The sequence below is a fragment of the Mesocricetus auratus genome, unplaced genomic scaffold (genome assembly GCF_017639785.1).
Source record: "Mesocricetus auratus isolate SY011 unplaced genomic scaffold, BCM_Maur_2.0 Super-Scaffold_100003, whole genome shotgun sequence".
NCBI lineage: Eukaryota > Metazoa > Chordata > Mammalia > Rodentia > Cricetidae > Mesocricetus > Mesocricetus auratus.
In genome coordinates, this window is record NW_024429188.1 from 34,383,355 (window position 1) to 34,398,854 (window position 15,500).

General features: G+C 41.0%; 1 protein-coding gene across 9 annotated transcripts in view; it reads left to right on the plus strand.

Moving 5' to 3' along the window:
* The first annotated feature begins 5,678 nt into the window (after positions 1-5,678).
* Tab3 (TGF-beta activated kinase 1 (MAP3K7) binding protein 3) overlaps positions 5,679-15,500 on the plus strand; it is a 53,734-nt gene continuing 43,912 nt past the window's right edge. For 2 of the 9 annotated variants that reach the window (XM_013120538.3, XM_021232983.2), the window contains exons 1-4: positions 5,679-5,841; positions 10,727-10,823; positions 13,538-13,624; positions 13,748-13,840. The gene's annotated coding sequence lies outside the window, so the exon portion shown is untranslated. Of the gene's footprint in view, positions 5,842-8,908; positions 9,029-10,456; positions 10,545-10,726; positions 10,824-13,537; positions 13,625-13,747; positions 13,841-15,500 lie in introns of all 9 variants that reach the window. The other 7 variants (XM_013120540.3, XM_021232982.2, XM_040744187.1 and 4 more) reach the window with 6 other exon arrangements.

Genomic DNA, 15,500 nt, shown 5'->3' on the forward strand with positions numbered 1-15,500 from the left:
AGCTGCTTTGTTGCTGAACTATAGATATCTGCAGGTCATACCTGATGAGCTTTAGGGAGACCTTGCCACATGTCTTTGGAATTTGGAGGCCTGAATCAATATAGACACAGCTGCTTGCATCATGAGACTCATGAAGGTAGGAATCTTAATGGGACAACAACAGGGCAACCTGTTTGTTGTTCAACATAACAAGGATGTGTCAATTTCCCATGGATCAGATGAGTGTTTCAGAAGGAAAAAAAATAAAAATCTTGAGGTCTTTGCTTGTGTCCTGCTTTAGGACTTTTAGTGGCTAAGGGGTTCCTGGCAGTAGGAAGCTGTGAGTATTCTAAAGGAAATGGGGACACAGAGACAGAATTAGAAAACCAAGTCAGTTCATATCTAAGAACTGTGTGGTGAAAAGGATCCTGGAGAGCTATGCTTGTCAGTGAGAGCGGCAACACTTGCATTACAGATACACACAAAGCATTGCCAATTAGGAGAGGACTTCTAATGGAAGTGAAAAGTCAAGGAGACTAGAAGCTGAGAAGAGAGGCCTGGCAGAGGAAAAAGCACCACTTGTGTCCTGGGATGTGCCAATGAAGCTTCCTAGTAAAAGGCTACAAAGATATAGAAACAAATAAATCAGAACGAAAGGACAAGTTTTAAGCATCTTCCATGTCCAGAGGACAAGGTCATCTTAAGACAGTAACAGTGAAATGATAACTTGGTCAACTCCATTCTCATCCTCTTTGCTCCCGAAGAAGCAGCTAAAATTAGCAAGATTGGGGGTGGACTGGGGAATGAAATAGAATCACAAGGGATAGAAAGAAAGGGTTTTCAAGTTTCTCACTGGTGACATCATCCTACTGGGAAACTGGGTAAGATACAACTTTAAAGATTTATTTTTTCATCGATGTGGTGTGTGTGTGTGTGTGTGTGTGTGTGTGTGTGTGTGTATGTGTGTGTAAATATATGTTATGTGTGTGGGATGTCCTTTGAGGCCAGAAGAGGATATGAAATCTCCTGGAGCTAGAGTCATAGGTGATTCTGTAATACCTGATGTGGATGCTAGGAATTAAAGTCGGGTCCTCTGCAAGAGCAACAGAAGCTCTCAAACACTGTTTTGTCTCAAAAAACAAAATCTCTCTAGTTCCACGATAGAACTTTAAATCAAGTTCTGGGTTGATTATTTTAGATAGTTGACAGCTATTTCTTCCTCCCCCTATCACACCCCTTTTCTGACATTAGAGAAGTTTTAGCTAGGTACAGGGATACTCGGTAGAGTTTATTCCCCTTGTCTCTTGCAGCTAGTTGTAACCAAATGATTGAATTCTGATTAGTGAATGTAAATGGTGTTCACAACTTCTAGGTCATGTTTTAACAGAAATGAGTAGTTTTCACAATCCTGGTGACTAAACTGTAATATAGTGCTAAGCTACTCTTGGTAACACTCTAGGGATGGTAGAGCAAGAGGACAGAGGGAGGCCCATCTCAGTTTACATTGGAGCAGAACTGCTGTATTAGTTCACCTGTGATATGTAACAAGCAAAAGTCCTAATACAAGACAGCTGCAAACATTTATTTCTCACTCATAGATTTATAAGTTGTCATGAAACTCAGGTCTTGAAGCAGGGTTTCTACAATTGCATTTAGCACGGCAGCCTTCATTATGTGCAGTATGTGATAAGTTGCATGACTCCTTCCCGTTCTGAACACATACAGCTTCCAAAACAAGTGGCTCTTGATGCTGGAAGATACTGATCAAGGCCAGTCCACACCTTGTTTACAACAGACTGAAGGGAACTAGGAAGATCTTAGGAGAGTGGCGGTAGTTCCTTTCCCTAGCAGCAGTTGGATCTAGTTTGCAGTTTTGAACATGCAAATCCAGTGTCAGATGTTTCTTCTGAGACTGCATCAACAGGGAAAGCTGCCCTCTCATCAAAAGCTTGAGTTCTGCTTCTAGAAGCCCTCTTCTAAATGTCTAAACTGAACAACCCCCTTTTCCCTTTCTTCCCATTCACTCTATACTTTATAGCCACTTCTTGCAGTCTCTACCCATATTCGGTAGTTTTCTTGTCACTGTGACAACATAATTTGACAAAAGCAACTGAAAGTAGGAAGGGTTTTCTGCAGCTCACAGTTTCAGGGCACAGTCCATCACCATCAGGAAGGCGTGGTGTCAAGAACAGCTTTAGTTGTGGGACTGTGAGTGTGAGGTAACTAGTCATGTTATATCCACAGACAGGAAGAAGACAGAGATAAATGCTGATGATTAGCTTGCTTTCTACTTGAAATGTTTTAATATATTGTTATTAATTCTTTGATCATATTCACTATCTGCTACTCATCCTCAACACTCTTCCAAGATTGACCCTTTCTCCATATCTCCCCCAGCTTTGTGTCTTTTTTTTTAAGAAGAGACTATCTTCCAGCAGATGTCCTTTCAATGGGTATCCTGATCCTCTGGCTCTTGCAATATTTTCACCCCTTCTTCCAGGATGTTGATGTTTCCCGAGCCTTAAGTGTAGGGGATGTATTGAAAATGTATTAACTAGGTATTAGCACCTTATAGGCAGTTGATTTATGCATTGTGATCAGTCATTTTCTACTTTTTATTCCACCTGGGTGCACTGTCCATGGAATGGTGTCATCTACACTCAGGGTGACTCTTTCCTCTTCAGTTAAACTGCTCTGGAATGTTCCACTCAAAGATGTACTTAGAGATTTGTTTGTTAGGTAATTCTAAGTTTTGTCAAGATAGAAATCAAGATTAATCATCATACTACCTATTTGGAACACTGAGTTCCACTGCTTTTTCAACTTTTTATATTAAAGTTTTTGTTGAAATAACCAAGATGGTTTGTTTCTTGACACCACCCCAATTATTTCCCTGCATTAACTTCTGTGGAATGACCCTGAAGAATTTCCTATATGTAATATTTTCTTTTAACTTTTTTAATTTTTTAAATGAGCATCAAATAGTGGGATTTTAATATTTTGTATACAAATATCATTGTTCCTTGTTGATATCTGACACCCATCACGTTCTCTTGTTCCCTGTCCTTGATTCTGTTTGTCTCCTTTTTCCAAACCAATAGTTCTCCTTTTGCTTTCATGTCCAACACCCATATGTACATATATAGATACATAATTAAATTCTGCATATGAGATAGAAAACATAATATTTGTCTTTAATTTTTCTTTACAATTATCTTCTCTCATTATTTCTTTAGACCCCTTTTTCAACCCACATAGTCTTTCGTCTATTGTCATGCCATATATATATATATAAATTATACACACATTATATACCCATATATATGTATATATAAACTTAAATGTAGGTTCTGTATATGAGAACATGTAATATTCACCTTTCTTTTTCCTTACAGTTAGTTTCTACCTCCTGTTCCCTTTAGAATTAGACGCTCCCTTCACCCCATATAGTTCCTCTTCTATTTTCATATCATGTACAATATACACACACATAGTCTTTAAAAATCCAGATTCTGCATAGAAGAGAAATACATCCTATCTTCTTTCTGAATTGCTTATTTCACTTAACATGATCTTCAGTTTCATCCATTCTTCTGGAAATTGCATAATTACATTTTTCTTCATAACAGAATAAAATTCCACATTTCTACATGCCACATTTTTATCCACTCATCTGTAGATGGACATCTTTGCTGATTCCATATCTTTGCTGTTGTGAATAGTACTACAATAAATGTTAATGTGCAAGTATATCTCTGGTATGCCTAGAGTGTAAGCATTTTGAAGGATCTAATGGGACGGGGATGGATTCTGGCACTCGGGAGTCACAGACTACTGAGTATTACAGCTTGGATGGAAAGGTATTCTGCCACTCAGGGGCCAAGGAATACCACAGGTCATAGTAAGCTTAGCAGCTTACAGCCCTGCTTCAGGTAAAGGCTTCCCCAGTGTATCAGGTCTGCTCCTGCAGGAGAGGACTTCCCCAGCTCCAGAGAATGGCTTCTCCTCGATATAACCACTATGCTCCTATAGGAGAGGGTTTCTGGGGGGAAGTTGTTACAGTTTGGCTGCGGTCACCCTAGACCTGAGTGGGTAAAAACAAGGTTTCCCAGGTGAAAAGTGTTACAGCCCTCCTCCACTCTGTTCAGTGTCATCTCTGCTCTGGCAGAAAAATAGGTCTCACTCCAAACCTCATTCAAGGGATTTATTGGAAGGGAAGAATACAGGAGAGTGGCTGACTCTGCCAGGGTTGAAGAGGACAGCTGGGCAGCCTGAACAGCTAGAAGCTGAACAGACACAGTGTTTATATAGGGCTTCTTAGGGGCGGAGTTTTTCCAGGGAGAGTTCCAGGGTGGTGATTGGTCAGCTTTCAATCCCTGGGCTCAGAATGACTAGATCGCCTGTTCAGGGACTGGTTAGTTTTATGCACAGGTTTAGGGTCAGATTTGGCTCTGGTTTCAGGGCCAAAATGCGTTTCTTTCACTGGTCCTTTTAAGCCTTTTGACTGTAATTTTAGGGTCAGGGTGCATTTCTTTCATTGGCCCTGATTCCAGAGACAAAGTGTGTTTCTTTGGCACTGGTTTCAGGGTCAGGGTGCATTTCTTTGGTTCTGGTTGCATGGCCAAAGTGTGTTTCTTTGACTGGTCCTTTTTCCTTTTACATAGAGTCCTTGGATATATACTCAAGAGGGATATCTAGGTCATGTGGAAGTTTAACTTCTAGTTCTTTTTCTTCTTTGAGATATGACACCTCTTCATATCTATGAATCCTTTCTCTTGCTTATTTATAAAAGAAAACTTTCCCCTCCATCCTCCATCTCAGGCCAATTTGTGTGTGTGTGTGTGTGTGTGTGTGTGTGTGTGTGTGTGTGCGTGCGCGCGCGCGTGCGTGCGTGCGTGTGTGGTCAGAACATCTTGTTATATCAGTAGTGGGTGTATGGAAAACCGAACAATACTTATTTGACTGCATGAGTGATAAGAAAACAATAAAACCAGAAAAGGAGTTATTTATGTGGAAAAGCTGACAACAGTGGTCACCTGGGAATGGCATCGTGATGTGAACCAATAAAATGAAGGAGCATCCGAGGCTGTCTAAAGACCACTGTCACAGCAGAGACAGGGAGAAGCAAAGAGCTGGGGGACTCCTGGGAGGTCTGTGTGCTTTAACCTTGGGAGCTTAGGCGGGACGGCAAGCTTTAAGAGACAGATCTCACTTTGGCACCTGATTGTGCCAAGCCTTTTTTACCAGGTTTCACTCCCAGTGACTCCGCCCTACACCTCTAGAGAAAACAGGTAAAATTCGGAGGCCGGATCTCACTCGGGGGCAGTTCTAGGGAGCGTCAGCCCCACGGTCTCGCGCAAGCGCAGTACATTTTTCCACGTACGACCGGCCCACTTCCGACGTGGGAGAAGCTTTTGCTGGAGCTCATCTATCACCTTTCCTGTGGGGATCCCGCCCTCTGGTTCCTGGGGGTGGGGTATGGTGGGGTGGGGTTGAGTGTAAGGGGGGGGTGGTGTGGAGAAAGTCTCGCGAGATGGCTCACGGGCAGCGGTGCCATCTTTGTGTCTGGCGAGCGACGGCGCCCGACGGAAGCCCTGAAGCCGGCAGCCCTTCTGCCAAGCTCTCCCCGAGACCGGATCCAGGAAATACGAGGCGGGCCCCAGTGGGAGGGACAGGCGTGAGGGAGGAGGGAGGCAAGGGGGCGGCGGCGGCGGCGGCGGCTCACACCGGATCTGCCCTCGGCCCGGCGCGCACGGAAGGGGGGTCGGCCGGGGAAGAGGTGCCCGCCCGGACCCCCCCAGTGGGAGTCAGCCAAGGGTGTGAGCGCCGGCCGGTGGAGCTGGGAGCGACTGCTGCGGCTCGGTGAGTGGTGGCGAGAGGCCCGGCACCTGCCCGAGCCCAGGACTTTGGGGGCGCCCTGGGGTCGTCCCAGTGACCCGGCGCCCACGACGTTGGGCGTGTGCGAGACCGCGGGTGTCCGGGGGGGCTTGGCTCGGCCTCGGGCTCTTTGCACGCACGGGGAAGTACGGGGCTGCGGGAGGGCTGCGCAGGGCCTGTCGTGGCGGCTGCGCCCGCCCGGACTCCCCAAACGCCCCGAGGCCGAGGGGAGAGGGAGTGGCTGCGGGGGGGAGGCTTGATTGCCATCAGCCCTCGGGCGATGGCGGGGATGATGCCCTTTTCCTGTTGGGTTCCTGGACATCATGCAGAGTGAACGTCTGTGTACAGGTTTCCCGAGTCTCAGTAAGGGGTTTGGGGATTTGGGCTCGGAGAACCGAGGCTGGTTCTCTTGAAGGCGTTGGGACATGTGCACAAGGTTAGTTGTAATAGTAGTGCTTGTCGTGGAGGAGGTTTGCAAATGATCCTTGGCAGGTGTTAAGGAAAGGGAAGGCATTGGCCTTTTAAAGATGACATTAAACGGCCCTCCGAGGTCTAACAGCAGATTAGACTTGTTCCTGGTTTTATCGTTGAGTACCGCGTCGCTGCTTCTAAAGTGCATTGAGGAGGATGGGTGGAGGTGAGACACAGACAAGGTGAAGTAGAGAGTAAGCCTCACAGTCAAGACCCAAAAAGTCATACTCTACGTGAGTCGCCAGCCATTGTCTGTACTCAACCAGGACATGTTGATGTTTTTCTTCTTCTGAGAAAAAGTCCTGACTGGAGTGCAAGGCAGAGAGAGCTCTTGAGTTGTTCTTCAGTAACGTTCGTCAGTTTTTCCCGAATAATGTGTTTAGTTAAGAATTTCTAATAGGAAAGGAATGGGTGGTATAAAAGAACAACTTGATGAACCGAGCTGTGTACTCCTGCGTGGGGTGGGGAGAGGGGGGAGAAAGTTTCCTTTTTGCTTTAAGAATGATTTGTAGAACTATAAAAGAGCATGCATAAAAAGAAAACACCATCAGGAAGGTTTATCTTTTAATGGAAGTTTAAGGGCATGGTGTTCACTTACAAAGTACATCATCTCTTATGGCACCCCACTACCCCCTCGCAATGGACACTGGGAAAATGCAATTTCAAATCATTGTCTTACATCGGTTTTTACAAATTTAGAAGTCTCTGTCCCCTTTGGCCTAGAACTGGCTTAATCAAGGCAAAGTTGACTTTAGTGAAGGTAGATATTAAATATACAATTACCATGGTTACATCTGACACAGCATAATGAATGTTCAATCACCCTGAATTTTCTTCTGTTTATTTGACACATTCTTTCTTTTAATTGTAGACCATCCTGTACAGTTTGTGTTGGAGCAAACTGAGCTAACATTCATTGAGTATGTACAATCACTGGACTTGGTGGGCAGTGTGCATTTTAATATAATTCTTATAGTTTCTCTATACTAAAGAAAACATCCCTGTTACAGATAACAGCATACACCTCCAGTATTCTTCTGTAGCTTACACAGCTGAGATTATATAGTGGCTAAACAACAAAGCTAGAACTCAGATTCATGTGCATCTGATTGTAGAGACTGTGTTCTCTCTACATATTCTGTATGTGTTTATGCCCAGACACACATTTATTGAAAATGGAAATTTTTGTTGTAAAGAAACTATTAAATTCTGTTGAAGATTGGCATGTGTCCTTAACAAAAGATAATCCCAAGTATTTTTTCCCTTGAGTTGTATTTATTTTCTAGACAGAGGTATGGTTTGAGCTGATGTGAAAAGATTTCGAATACATAGTTTTGGTAACTTTACCTTCTGTTTCAGCATACCCAGGATACTTGAAAGGGTAATCATTTCATTTACTCTGATCTTGAATCAAAATTAAAATAGCAGTACTAAAGTAAAATAGGAGTTACTCATAGGGACCTCAATTTGCTTTACAGGAGTTTTTTGGTAACATACACATTTACCTTCTTAGACCTCAGTACAGTACTTGTTAGGCAATTTTGCTCTTCTTTTCATGTACTCTCAGAGTTTTAAAGTTAGAGTGTGTTTTGCAGAAAATAGGGCTCATATTAAGACAAGCAGCATCATCTGTTATGGGCCTAGGGGTGGACAGTCTGAGCTGTTGGTGAAATCACGGGAACGTTTTGCAGAGGTGTCAGGTCAGTGAAGGCATTACTTTTGGCTCCTGCTGGTCTGAGCTATTGGATCTCTGGTGCACTGTTGAGCTTGTCGTCCTAGCTCTTATCTCTGTTCAAGAGAGAGGCCCAGCATCTGGTTAGAGTTCAACTGGAAGAACAGCCAGATGAGTTGGGGGGTGGGGCGGGGAGGAAGATGACACCTAAGTGGTGCTCATCCTCCAGCAGGCCATTTGGTCAGTGTTAACCATGTAGTTAGTTGTCTTTGACTGAAAATTCTCGAAGTATTCTGCAGTTCAGGATTTGCTGCTCCATTTGTAAAGACGTAAATTGGTTTAGGAGTCTTCAGTGGAGAGGCACCTGTCTCATGGATATGAAAAAGGGATTTCTGTGTTACTCAGTATATATCTGGGTATGTGTTCTGTAGAGTGTGGGGCTGTTTTAAGTAACACCTTGTAATCTTGATGGATAATCTTTGGGCTGAAGGAGCAAGTTTTTAATTATAGTTGTACTCTCAAGAAAGAGTTAAATATACTTTACTTGGGAACGGAATTACTCCTGGTATTTGGCCTAGTAGAGTGGAAAATATTGATAAATGATAAAACCTACCAAGTAAACAGAAAGCTGTTATGACATGATTTATATTATCACTATATAAAAAATGTACACCAGGATATTATATGTATCTGGAGGTTTGTTTTCATACCTTTGGCATAGCCCCATATTAATATCATAACCATAAATATTTGGTTGTCTAAAAGTAAATTAGATGAGATGCTTGGAACTGTCAAACTGAATCCTATATATTTAAGAGCATTTTTATAGTTTCATTAATTAAAGAGCTCTATTGGTTTACGATCCAACTCCCCAACATTTCACTTTTCTTTTTGCTTAAACTCTCTCAGCTTATGTTCCTCTTGATGCTGTTCCTGCTCCTGCCTGGATCTTTCCTGTTGCCCCTGGAGTCTTTTGCAAAGTACATGAAGAATGAAGAGGGCTTCAAAGGCTTTCTGTCCATCTCCCTGGTCTGAATTCTTTTTCCCTAGCAGATCAAGAGGAATGCAGTTAAGACCCCATAGCCCACCAGATTGCATCTTAAAGGAGAATGAGAATAACGGAGTGAGGGAGGCAGTGTCCAGACTCTTGCTAGGGTTTCTCTTCTCCCTTCTCCTTAGCAGCTAAGAAGCTAAGTTGGTAGAAGTGGGCACTGTTCCCTCATCCTCTTCATTTCATTTCCCATCCCACTCTCATATGTTACAGTCCTTCCTTTCAGCTGTCATCTCAACTTCTGTCCTTCTCCTCTTAGGTTTCACCTTCTTCATCTCTGACCTCTCCCCTACCCGTCCCCCAGCTCTCTGACTTTTGTCTTTTTCATGCCCTTTCTCCTGCTCTGCTTTGATCATATTTTAAGGAAGCTCAGACTCTTTTCTTAGTGAGGGGAGATTTCTTTCTACTTCCAGAACTTAATAGGGCAGTGTTAGTTGGTTTGGTACTGAGTTGGAATGCTAAATGGGTTTTCCCATAGAACCATTGCCCACAGAGCTTGGTGTTTTGTGTACTTCTGTTACCTTATGGATGTTTAGGCTTTTATGGATTGGTTTAGAAATGTAACACATTAATCTTTGTTTCCTGCCAAGTCCATGTCTGAAGTTCAAATAGATGATTTTAAAAACACAGCAAGGTAGCTGTACATATGAGTTTACAATGGTGGTTACAGAATGCATGAGACTTGTACAAGCCCTAGACAGATCAGATCTCACTTTAGGGAGGGGAATTGGGCATAAAAGGTATTGATAGTTATTAGCTGTTTGGAAAAGGAGAGTTAGTTTTCTCTAACAGTGTGGACTCTGGTGAGCTGACCACACCAGTGAAAGGCCACAAATTTTCCAAGAATATTTGAGCAGCATAAATTTATTTCGATTTTTTAAAGAACATGACGTTGGGAAGGATGGGGAATTTGGGAAGAGTTGGTGGAAGGAAAGTGAGTATGATTAAAATACATTGTATGAGCCAAGCATCGGTGGCGCACGCCTTTAATCCCAGCACTCGGGAGGCAGAGACAGGTGGATCTCTGTGAGTTCAGAGACCAGACTGGTCTACAAGAGCTAGTTCCAGGACAGCCTCCAAAGCCACAGAGAAACCCTGCCTTTTGACTGTCCAAATTTAGTTTAGTTATGCTGATGAGATGGTTCTTCCAGGAAATAAACTGATAAAGATTTTTTACTTTTACTTATTTTATGTGTATTGGTGTTTTGTGCGTATATATATCTGTGCATCACATACATGAGTTACAGACAGTTGTGAGCCACCATATGGGTGCTGGGAATTAAACCTGGGTCTTCAGGGAGGGTAGTCAGTGCTCTCAACCATCAGGCCATCTCTCCAGCCATAAAGATGTGTTTAAGTCTGTAGTCTTTTAAAATATTCACTTATGCATTTGGGTGTTTTGCCAGCATGTGTGTCTGTGCACCACCTGCCCAAGTTGACAAGAAGAGGACCTCAGATCCCCTGGGACTGGAGTTACAGACAGTTAGATGCCATGTGAGTGCTGGCAATTGAACTTGGGAGAACTTGTCCCCGGAAGAGCAGCTTGTGTTCTTAACCACTGAGCCATCTTTCTAGCCTCCTGATAGGGCCTTTTAGGTTATCAATGAAAATTTTCTGAATTTTGCTACACACTTTGAAATAAAACATACATTTTAGGCTAATATTTGTCATTACAGGAGATCTTGTGGTGGTAGAACAACAGAGTTCTAGTTTATCATGAAAGGAGTATCTTCTTCACGCTATTTCTTGCTGATGTTTTGAAACTTTTCGAAGGTACTGGACATCTTGCTGTTATTTATTCTAGTTGATTTAGTGGTAAATATGGGCAGTGTGTTTTCCCTGAAGATTTTAAAATAAAGGTTTACTGATCTGTTGTGATATATGCTATAACTGGTTGAGATATTCAGACAATTCAGTGAGAGATTTCAAAGTGAGAGAAGCAAAGACAAGTTTATTTTGTACTTGTTCTCCATAAATATGTTTAATTGTAGCTTGCTTGAAGGAAGTAGCCCAATAAAAGGCAAGATAAATCTTTAAGGGTTGCTCTGCACCATTCTTGTTTGAAAACTGAATTTCAGTTTGTACCCTCTGTTCATTTTAAGTTTACCAAATTCTCTATTTACATACAGAGTATGATAGTTTAAAAAAATCTCTGCAGGCAAAATTCTCAGACAACTAGATCTTTTGACACAGACTAACTGTGTTTGGGGGCAAATTGCTTAATATTTTGAAATGAGGATAATGTGGTATTTACCTCGTGAGGATTAAATGGGCAGGAGGATATATACATTTAAAGCATGACAAGCAATGGTCAGTGCACAAAAGAATTGTTTATGTTACTAACATCATGGTCCTTAATATTGAGCTTCCTTCTGAGATGATACCCTTTCTAATGTGGTAGGAGTAGCTGTAAAAGATGTCTTCTCTCTCTTGATAGTAACATTTAAAGCCAAATCGTATTGAGGGGGCCCAGAATAGATGTATAATAACTGCCAGATCTACCCACAAATTGGTCAAAGTTCAGAAAACTCATAGACTATTAAGATATTTTTCTTGTAGCCCTATTTCTATCATGGTAAGTATAAAAACTGCCTCTTTGATGTATAAATAAAGTGGAATTGAGTAACTGTAGTTACTGAGTGATATTGGCATCTATAATGCTAGAGTCTTTAGAGAGGGACCCTCAATTTCTATAAGGTCTATAAAGTCTTTTTTTTAAGTTGAAATATATTCCACTTTCCCACAGGAAAAAATGTACATTGTGTTCTCCTTCTCAGACCAGTTCAGTCTATCTGAATTTGAATATTGATAGTACTGTAAAAACTAACTTTGTCAGTGACAATGTATCAGCAAAAACATGCAGGCAGAACATCAGGTTCTAAAAGATTACGAATGTAGCCATGCTGCACAGACAGTAGGCTCCTCCCTCTGCATGAGCACTAAAGACTCACCATGCCTTGAAGAAAGCTTTCTTTTCTGGTGGAGGTTGAGGATAGGGTAAGTCGTGGCAAGAACCATTTTTTTTCTGGCTTGTGTTCACAAAAGACTTTACTGCCTAGTAAAGTGTCTGTGATCATGAACTGTGCATGTGGAGTGCCTGCCTTCAAATCTCTGTCCCACTAACAACTTGTCATCTGTTCAGTATACGTAAAGGAGCACTTTTGCAAGGTTTGTGGAAGGATAAAGTGTATTAGCAATGGGTGAAATGCATAAAACTTTATCTTGCTTAAAAGATGGGTTTGTAAGAACTGTTATACACTCATCTTGAATAAGTTCACTGTTTTAGAATGTCTAGAACACCCTGCTCTACTTGGTTGTCTATTGCCTATGTCTGGTGTGCCTTAAATAGGATTCTTCTCTCCCACCTGAAAGTAGGATTCTTGTCTTTTTTCCACAGAGGAATGGTTTTAAATGTTTCATTTTTATTTCTATCCAAATTGGGATGAGTGTTGTTTTGCTATGGCCTTTTGGGTTCGACTGTGTGATATTAGGAAAACAACTAGCATTTAAATAGTCCTGTCTGGGAGCTTGCTGTTAGATTTCCACCTTGTTGCCACCCCACCCCACCGCCAGTGACTGGTTTTATAAGGACCAAGTTACCTCAACTGCATCTTAGCACCTGTTTATAGCAAAGCAGTGCTCTGTATATCCTTTTCCTTCTTTATCTAATAGCCAGGAATCTCATGGCTATATTTCAAATATATTGCTTTATAAAGCAATGTTACACATGGAAAGGTATGGCTTTTCCTATTGCACAAATAAAAAGAGAGAATCACTTGGAGTCCCAGGCCAGCGTGGATTATAGGGAGATTCTATTTAAAACAAAAACAAACAAACAGAAAACCAGAATGGACTGGAAAGATGGCCTAGCTGGTGAAGCATTTACTGTGCCAGTGTGAGGAACTGAGTTCAAATTTCAAACCCACATAAAGCTGGGTGCCAAAACAGCAAGGTAGCTGAGTAGGTAAAAGCTCTTGCCTTGCAAGCTGGACCATGTGAGTTTGATCCTCCAGACACATGTAAAGGTGGAAGGAAAGAACCAATTGCACAAAGTGGTTTTCTGACCTTCACAAGCGTGCTCTGGCGTGCACACTCTCCCCAATAATAAATAAATAAATTGAACTATTTTAAAAGTCTGTTTTATAGCCTCACCTCAACTTCTCTTGAGGCCTTAGGTGAAGGTGGAAGTTGCTTGTGTCAACTGAAGTACAGATTTCTCAGTTACTAGTACTTTTGTATTTGCTTTGAAACAACTTTAGACTTGAAATTGCAAAGATAGTATAAATGTCCCATATATTCTTCACTCAATCCTGTTGTATTTGTCAAAATGAAGACTATATTAGTATTACCCAAACTACAAAGCTTAATTTTTATCATTTACTCCCCATTACTACCCCTTTTCTGTTCCAAGGTATGTTGCATTTAGTTATTAAATTGGTTAATTTTTTTTACATGTATTATTTCTTTTGTGTGTGTGCATACCACAGCATTTGTGTAGCGATCAGAGGACAACACGTGGGACTTCTTATGCTTCTTCCATATGTGAGTCCCCAGGATTGAATTCAGATCATCAGGTATAGTGGAAGTACTTTTACCCACTGAACCGTTTTACTTGTCCCATTGTTAATTATTTATATTTATGTCATTGGTATCTCTATTTTGTTAGTTTAAAAATTGTTTTCTGATTTATTCTTCAGTTTCATGCAGGTCCTGAAAGGCCAGATGTTTCCTCTATGGCTGGCAAGGCCAGAGATTCATCTTGGCAGTGACTTTATGGTTTGAAATAAAAGGTGAGAGTCCTGTGACAATGAAAAGAACCTCATTGGGTTTGCAGTTGAGACAAAGCACTTTTATAATTTAAAATTATTTCCACAAGATTAAATGGACTTACTTTATATTATTGTTGTTTGATGAGTGACAAAATGTTCTTTTAAAATCATAAGCATGCTTAGTTGTGAACATAGATGTAAATTGGGATAAACTGGAGAATTTAATATTTTAGAAGTAATGATGTAATAAGAAACTTGTGTAATCAATTAATGTCAGTAAGGTAACACATTTGGTTGTTTACATGAGCTTTTAGAAAACCTTGGTTTCAACTTGTGGCCATGATTACTTTTTTTCCCCAAGGATACTGTCTGTATGTGGAGATTCCATTATTCTGAATTTTCAAACATGCTTTAAGCTTGGTGCCAAAGTCATCATAGTGTAAGCAGAAAGTTATCTGGTAGGCTGCACATCATGGACTTTACATTAGAAAGTCTTATCTTTTCTGCCACGGAAATAACTTTTGGTTGTTAGTCATGGATGGCAAAGAGAATAATTTTGGGTTTGTTGGATGAAATTGTTTCAAATGAATATGGTATATATTGATAGACACTGCCAGTAAATTTTCTTAGTATATAGAAGTCCCATAGGGCTTAGCAAATTGAGTAGGGGTGAATGTAATTCAGTAATTTCAGTTGTTTTATACTTACTCAGACCTTTTCATGACCTTGGGCAAATTAACTTTAAATAACCTTGGTTTCTTTATTTGTAAAATTAGGGGATTTGACTAGCTGTGTCGATGCATTAACTTCCAAGATTTAAAATAATACTCTTAACAGAAAACTACAAGATAGTTCTAGATCTTTATGAGTCAATATTGTCTCTGTACTTAGAAGTCAGTTTATCTTATTGGATTCCCATAATTTCTAGCTAACACCGAGAGTCACTTATTTTGACACCTATGTGAGTATTTTCAGTTATTAGCATATTTCTTTTGGAATGATAGTTATTAGAATTTTGTACTTTGTTCTGAAGGACTCAACTTCAAGATTTTTTGCTTTCATAATCTCCAAACACTTTTGAAAAATATATTCCTTCAACACTTACAAACTAACTAAGACAATTTTTATCCAGCTCTTATAGAAAGTATGCACTATCCATAGTGAGCAAGTCAGTGAAACACACATGGGTGTATCAGCCCCTACCCAGTATTATTATAAACAACTGTGAAGTCTCGCCTACCACAGCACACCACCTGCCATTTTCTTCACTTTCACCACCACACACCAACTTGCCCATTTTGTGCTTTATATGAATGGAATCAGATCGTACTCTTTATGTCTGATTACTTTGGAGTAAAATAGTGAATGTAAAAGAATCTGTTTGTAGTTGTAGACCAGTCACATCACTGTGTACTTCCTTGTATGAGTATGTCACCACTTATTGCCGATGGATATTGTTGAAGTACCAGGGTTTGAGAGAGTCTTGATGGTCTTGGCGTAGGCAGGTTTTATTGATGATTGTTTTTTATTGATGGTTGTTTCTCTTAGTACTGAGATGATAGAAGTGAGAGCTGTTTTCTTGAAATGTTCATATTTTGAGACAGGGTCTTACTATCTAGCTCTGACTGGCCTGGAACTCACAGAGATCCACTTCCCTCTGCCTCCCCATTACTGGGATTAT